Source organism: Lampetra fluviatilis, chromosome 15 (assembly GCF_964198595.1).
Source record: "Lampetra fluviatilis chromosome 15, kcLamFluv1.1, whole genome shotgun sequence".
Classification (NCBI taxonomy): Eukaryota; Metazoa; Chordata; class Hyperoartia; order Petromyzontiformes; family Petromyzontidae; genus Lampetra; species Lampetra fluviatilis.
Genome location: NC_136289.1, coordinates 9,332,841 through 9,341,314, shown reverse-complemented (window position 1 = coordinate 9,341,314; position 8,474 = coordinate 9,332,841).

Below are 8,474 nucleotides of genomic sequence, written 5' to 3'. Positions count from 1 at the left end.
TTAGTGGCGTATCATGCGGATATTTATTGCAGCCAAATACTCCAAACGGACGTTTCTAAATGTGGAGAAAAAAACCGAAGGACCCGGACAAAAAACCACGCGGCCACCGGGGAGACTAAACAATCTCCATATATGCAGACGTCAGGGTCGGGATCAAACTCGCGACCTCCTGCATTCTAGGTGAGGTAGTTAACATCTCACCACCGTGGCAGTTATGGAGTTTTCTGCACAGCCTTCTACTGCCTACCACGTAGCCCTGCAGCCCTGTAACAATAACAACCTGTTTGTGCATGGTGGTCACCCATCCAAGCACTGTCCAGGATCAACCTCGCTCCAATTCCAGGATCTGACATAACTTAGTTGCATTCCAATTGATTTGATCCATGGCACGGTCATATTGATGTTCATTAAGTGTATAATTCAACTGAAAAATGTTTTTTTATATATATAATAAAACCTCTAGATATATCATGGAAGAAATTTCCACTCACCTGAGTCCATCTTTGCTCCTTATTTGTGGCGTCGTAGGATCGTGGGGATTGGGGACAGTTGGGAGGCATCCAGCAGTTAATAGAAAATGTCTGATGCATTTGATGATGATGATGATGATGAGATAGTGTAGCTCAGAGAACTTACCACTGCACATATAAAATGGAGATTGCAATTACTATTAATAAAAAAAACATGTACATCCATTTACCAATCCACTATTTGGGATGAAGGCTTCCCACACCGTGTCCGTCATGGAGCATGTTTGAGCATACTTCACCAGGCTGGTCAGTACGGGCTGTTGAAGGGGGAGGGGAGGTAGGCCACGACGGGTTGACGTATCACTCGTCACGGATACCAGCCACAGTCAAGTGTGGAACTCAGGCCAAGGGTTCAAAGTGGAACGTGCTAACCATTGCGCCACCACTCCCCCCCCCTCACCCCATCTCAATTTCTGTAGCTGTGGATAATTTCTGCAGGGAATTATCAAAGCCCGCCATCTGCTGTAAAGCGGACTTGAAAGACCCCGTGGCATCAGTCACAAGAGTGCGTCATTGTGCATTGCTGTCAACGCCGTGACACAATTCCAAACGCGAAATTAAACAACACGTGCCGCATAGACGAGGCTACCTAAAGTCTCCTTTGCAAGACAGATGATTGATCTCACTGGACTCCCATCTGATTAAATAAAAGGATACTGATGCACATCGTAGACGTGAGACACGCTGTATAATTTCTACAATAATAATTATAACGGCAGTTTTTTTGCCCAGGGATGTATTTTTTTTTGAGGGCTCCACTGCGTCGGGATGTTTCGCCGATTACATTAACGAGTGTTCCGACTTCGTGTGGAAGGAAACTGGAGTACTCGAGGGATAGAAAAAAACGCCATACGAGTGTGTGGCACTCAGAAACGCCATCTCCTGGCCACTTCGCAGCCTCTGGCCTACTGCAACTGGCAAGCCATTGCTCAGCCTGGTTAGCACTTGGCATCTGATGAAATCTCACTTAATACAGTAAATTTAGCCGTGACTGTCCCACCTGATGACGGAGACTTGTGTTGCCTCCGAAACGTCGTGATTTATTATTTTATTTCTAATATTATTTCTATTATTTATTTCATTTTTTACCTACGTGACTTTACCGAAAAAACCTAAGAGTATGAATCCTTGCAGTCACAAAAGCTTCAAATCTAGAACTGATTAAATCTGATTTTAAAAATGGGGCACATTCAGCGTACATTTGTCAGAGCTGATGTATGTTTAAGCAATCGTCATCGACCATCATCTATCCACTGCTGGACGAAGGCCTCTCCAAGCACTCTCGTGACGCGCCACTCTTTCGAGCACCTGCACACGAGCTGATTCCCATCACTCGAGCACCACACGGAACGTCCTCTCGAGCGCTTTCCCCTCCTTTGGCTGCGACTCTGTTTTGTCTCGACCACTGCCCATCGTCCCTTCTATCAGCGAGTCCTGCCCACGCCCAGTTACTCCCCTTAACAGTCAATACGATGACTCCAACTTGCATTTGTTCTCTCATCCATGTGCTTCGATTCAGCGTGGCATTAATTGAAACGCGACTAAGATCCCCCGTGTAGTCTACAGAGGCTGTTAGTGTGAGTGCCATTTAACGAGCGCCTATGAAGACTAGCACGCCCGGCCGCCTTTGTCTCCCCCATGTTGACGTTGACAGACTACACCAGGTGCGCATTTGAGGCTGAGTCGACCAAGCGCAAAGACCTCAGCCACAGCTTCAGATATCCATCGCTGATGTTAACCGTGGTCGGGAACTGAACTCGAGGCCACCGGTTTCGTAACCGCTGCACTATCGCTCCCCACTTCTAAACACTACAAAGAAAAATATATTCCGTATAGCCCTAACAGGCTGTTGGGGCAAGTGCTGTTAGCGAGCACCTATGAAGGCACACGAGGGGGTGGGTGGTGAGAACCACGCCCGGCCGCCGTTGTCTCCCTAGTGGCCGACGTTTACACATTGCACAAGGTACTCATTTGAGTCTGAGTCGACCTAGGGGAGGCCCGGGACCGGTTTGTTGCCAGTGAGCGGGAATCGAACCCGGGTGGCCAGGTTTCCTAGCGCAGCGTAGCGCTAACCGCTGCACTGCCGCTCCTCCGCACGCACTCACGCACTCACGCACTCACGCACTCACGCACACACGCACTCACGCACACACGCACTCACGCACTCACGCACTCACGCACACACGCACTCACGCACACACGCACTCACGCACTCACGCACACACGCACTCACGCACTCACGCACACACGCACTCACGCACACACGCACTCACGCACACACGCACTCACGCACTCACGCACTCACGCACACACACACTCACGCACTCACGCACACACAAACTCACGCACTCACGCACACACGCACTCACGCACTCACGCACTCAAGCACTCACGCACACACGCACTCACGCACTCACGCACACACAAACTCACGCACTCACGCACACACGCACTCACGCACACACGCACTCACGCACTCACGCACTCACGCACACACTCACGCACTCACGCACTCACGCACACACAAACTCACGCACTCACGCACACACGCACTCACGCACTCACGCACTCACGCACTCACGCACACACGCACTCACGCACTCACACACTCACGCACACACACACTCACGCACTCACGCACACACAAACTCACGCACTCACGCACACACGCACTCACGCACTCACGCACTCAAGCACTCACGCACACACGCACTCACGCACTCACGCACACACAAACTCACGCACTCACACACACACGCACTCACGCACACACGCACTCACGCACTCACGCACACACTCACGCACTCACGCACTCACGCACACACAAACTCACGCACTCACGCACACACGCACTCACGCACTCACGCACTCAAGCACTCACGCACACACGCACTCACGCACACACGCACTCACGCACTCACGCACACACAAACTCACGCACTCACGCACACACGCACACACGCACACACGCACTCACGCACACACAAACATTGCTCAGCCATCCCAAGTCAGACCCTGGGCCAACCCAGCCGCGCGGGTGGTCCCAGGGGAGCCCGCAGAGTGTCCGTGCCAAACCCATCGGCCACTGTTGCCCCCCGCAGCAGCTTCATGATGGACAATTATTGGCCTCGGCAATCGGTGCGAGTGGGGGGGGGGTGGGGGGCTTTAGCCCCAGGGCCATGGTTGGTGATGTCCCAAAAAATAATGAGCGTTACCCATAATCATTATTTTCCCTTTCTCTTGCTTTTTGCTCATTCACTACACATGCCCCTCCGACTGGATCTGTTTTGGTTTAGACGACAAATGGATAAACCGGGTTGTATACTTTCCCGTCTGTTTCACACACACAAGATCGGTAATTTGTAACGATGCTGTGTCCGTGAATTAGCTCGATGCCGATGACGTAACTTCAGAATGTGCATCATTTATTTAGACCGGAAGAATCCGATGGTCTGTGAAGCTCTTTTTAAATGACCAAGGCTAGGCGAGAGGCACTTCGGGCCATGCCACAGTTGTTTGGGTCACGCAAAAAGAAATCGCTCGTAAGCGTCATGTTCACAGTGCAGTGCGTTGACCACTGGTGCAGTGGTTAACGCAACTGGCTTATAAACCCCATAGACATTGCGTTTGATTCTCAGCCCGAGTTACCATTGATGTTAGCGACAGCTAATGTCAGTGGTGATATCTGAACTGGTCTTGAGTGTTCAACCATACCACCGCTACCCACACCCGCTCCCCAATGGACAATCAACGCTGATGAGCGACACCAATTTAATTAAAATAGTAATTTACAGCCGTTTGTCAATCCACTGCTGGATGAAGGCCTCCTCATGCAGAGTGAGTCATCGGTGTTGTTTTGACCATGCGTCATCTCACTGGTCAGTGCAGTTTGTTGAAAGTGGGTTGCCCAGGACCAATTAGCATATGTCTCGCAGATTGAGTCTCATGTCTCGTTTACAGGAGTAGCCTGCTCAGAGCAGTTGGCAATTTACAATTTGGGAACTTTTATGCGTAGGATAAAATCAACTAAAAAAATAACTATTTTTTAGTTTACCAGGTAAGGCCCACTGGGCTATATAGCTCTGTTTCAGAAGCGACCTGGCCACAAATGATAGCTCAACGAAGTGGCTTATCACGTGGAAATGTATCGCAGGCAAATACTCTAATCGCGTGTTTCTTAATGTATAGGAAAAACCCAGAGGCGCGGTAGAAAGATGCACGCGACCACAGAGAGAGAGAGAGACGTGCAAACTCGGGATCGAACCCACGACCTCTTGTATACCAGGCGAGGTAGTTAGCATCTTGCAACCGCGGCACCTAACCAAAGTGCCCGCGCATACGACGAGAGAACACTCGGAGACGCTTAAAAGTAGTAATGCACTGTGTTTATAAGTAGCAACGACACGTGGTGGGTTGTGCCCCGATGGTCGTCACATTTAGAGGCCGGCACATAAAGCACATTCCGTTCATTTTGTTCACGGGCAAAGGGCGGCCGCAAAGGAATACCTCTCTGGCCTGAGCACTTATGACACGCCGGGCATAGGAAGATAAAGTTTGCCAATAAAATTCCTAAATCCAGCGGGCCCTCCGGAAAGGTGACACGTTTCTTGAAGGAGCCCGCGATGCAGCAGCAGCAGCAGCAGCCACTTAGCATTTGATAAAATATCTCTCTGCGGCCCGAGCCACCGCGCCTGGATCTTGCTTGTCATCACTCGTGCTTAGGAGCACACTGATCCGAGCCGTTCTGAGAGCATCATAAGCTCGGCATAATATCCACCCCGCCACCCCCCCCCCCCCCGTCTATGATCTACTGCCAACGATCGACCCGCATAAAAATACAGTGGAGAGGGCATAAACAAGCGTGTCCGCTCGCCTCTCTGTGTTATTTTTTTTGGGGAGGGACGGCTCGCGATTATGAGCTGTAAAGATTTTTTTGAGGGGGGTGGGAGGTGGAGATTAGGCTGCGAGATTTGCGCGCCAGCGAATGCAGTGTGGGGTCGAACGCAGGGCCCCCTCGGTTTAGCAACCTGCTTAGAAGTGGGGGGTGGGGATGGTGGTGGGGGAAAGTCCCGAGGGCTTTCATTACTGCAGAGTCTCCGGTTTGTAGTAATTAACCCAGGAGCTCTCCTCCCTGGTTCGACCGCTTGCAAGTGCCAAACGCAGACGAGGGGGCAAGACGGTGGCGTTGTCGCGAGCGGGCGGAACGCACGGGTCCGATTCTCGCGTCTCGGGAAGGAGATTCGTCACCGTTGCTCTCTCTCTCTCTCTGCTCAAGACACGGGGGTGGGGGGGGTTCGCGTTCGGAACAGCGGACTTGAATTGTTACCCTTCTGCAGGTCACACGTGGCCATCCGCTAAGAGTGAAACGACAACATTTTCTTGTCGTTGACACCGAGAGGTCGCGGCCGATGTTGATGGCGATGATCGGGCCTTAATGTTGTGTTTTGCTGCGTAGCTTGCCGGTGGCATGCTAGACTTGATCCGGCACGTGACCATTAACAGCAGCAGCAGCCACATTCGGATACCGATGTTGCGAGCGCGGAGATATTTTTTTTTGCAGGTCGCCGATCGGGCCGCGCCAAGCTGAATCGAATCCTCGACGGCAACGAAGACGGTCGATTTCAGAATCAGAATATTCATTTATACCGGAGGAATCCGATGGGCTGTAAAGCTCTTTTTTGACAGATGTCCAGTAAGGGGTGGTGATGAGAACGTTACAACAACAAACAGCGCAAGAAATCCGATAGTCGTGCAAAGTCCAAGAGAGGTAGACACATCGCCCAAACACAAATCAAACAAAACCATCCCCATCCTACCGGGCAATGCACACTGAGGTTATGAACTTGATTTTGCAATGGTGAATGCTTGCAAAACATTATTCGGTCCACAAAGTCAATCTTCATACACTGTATGTACAGAATTTTTATTTTTCCATAAAAAAAATTACAGCGCTATAGCCCATATGTCGGAATACGTGGGAATGCGTTACCAACAGAACCGCCCCGTCCCCCACCCACCCCACCCCCTCGGCCCCTCTCGCCGCCAAAACGATAAGAAAATCATTGCACGTTGGCAGGCCCTGACATCGTGATATCACCCTCCATGCTCCAGCCGTGGAGGTGACTCGAGACAGGAAATGACCGCAAAGTTGCCGTGTATCACCATTTCCGATCTGGGGGCTGGGTGGGTGATGTGGGGTGGGGTGTTGTAATACGACCGGCGACGAACGTGCTGTCATTGCAATTAATCTCGTGCGTTTGAGTTTCTCGGTCACGTGCCGTCATTTTACTCTCCCTCCTCTCCTTTCTCTCTCTCTCTCTCCCGGCGAGGGCACTCACTTCCAATCACCGAAATTCACCGCCGCGTTCGTCTCTGTGCCCCCTCTTGGAACGCGTCCGTGGTCTCTAGCGCAGGACTTTTTTGGGCGATGTTTAAACGAGTACATCTGAGGCTGCAGGGTATTGCCCCCCCCCCCCCCAAATCCAGATATGCTGCACTTGCGCGCCTACCATTTTCGCCACCAACAAAAAATGTACACAACAATCGCAGACTCAGCGGTGACGACGACTTCGGCGAGCCGAAGTCACGGCTGATTTCGCCAGAGAGGAAGAAAGCCAAAAATTCCAAGCGTGATCAGTGTTTGCTGAATATCAACGACGGCAACAAATTCAGGGATGGAGCGATGACATCGGTTCGTGTGCGGCGTGCTTGCGTCGATTATTGCACCGCCTTCATGGCTGATGATTACGACAACGATGATCACACTTGGATGTGTCGATATCTTTATGTCATTTTGAAAATGACAAAACAAATGACGTAGAACGAAGGTATGTATCACCCGTAACCGATTGTAATCAGTGCACAAAGCCCTTAAGCGGTGGTGTTTCCTTCAAAGATATTTTAGAAATATAAATCACATCATGGGGCCTCCCTTGTCAGTATAAAAATATAAGAAGAGGTTTAACCCTTTCTGGCAATAAAACAGTTGTGTTAAGATGTTCAAACACCAAACTGAAACTTTTTGCAAGGAATCATGTCTGCATTAACCACACATACTTGTGGTGAACATGCAAACAAAACAGACATGCTCCGATAATATGTGCATTTTATTTCCAGAAAGGGAAAAATCAATTCGTATAATAAAAATCACGTTTGTTTTTACCATACTTCACCACGCCAGTCAGTGCAGGTTGGTGAAGGAGGGGTGGGCCCCGGCACCGCTTTCGATGTCGCTCATGTCAGCCATGGAATCAAACTCGGGCGACTTGGTTCACAGGGCAGTGCGATAACCACTTTGCAGCACCACTGCAACTCGTATCTAATGCTCTATAAACGCCAATATTGAATACGAAATATTGCACAAAAACACATAAAATATATATGACCAGCACTTTGTAATATACATTAAAATTGTTATTATTTTTGCTGCTGTATTACCATCATCATCGGTAAGTACTGTACCAACACTGCTCAATTGACGAGTTCAATGATTCATTAATGTATCATTGGCGTATAAGGCTGAAGCTCTTAAGAGATGTCTCCACCACCCAATTGGCAAAACATATCCAGGGTAATACAACTTCCTGAACCAGGCAGGCTTTTTGGATGCAAAATAAAACCTCAATCTGATGACGACTGAACGAGCAAAGTGGAACCTTCGCTATTCTTGAAGGTGTGTCCACGGGCATATAAACAGTGTCACACCTAAAGAACCAGAGACAGGACGACATTTCTCAACAATTAGTGTTTCAGGTCACTGGTAAATCCAGAGTAAGTGGCGTGTTGACCGCTACCCACAGCCCATCGCAAGAGGTATCCTCCATGTGATGGTGCTCGGAGCGCAAATATTTCTGTATTGCTGGTGGACTTCACTGGTACCGCCGGCCACAGAGAGAGGTGGTATACTGGACGTGGTGTCCTTGGTGACGAAATAATGTTTTTTCC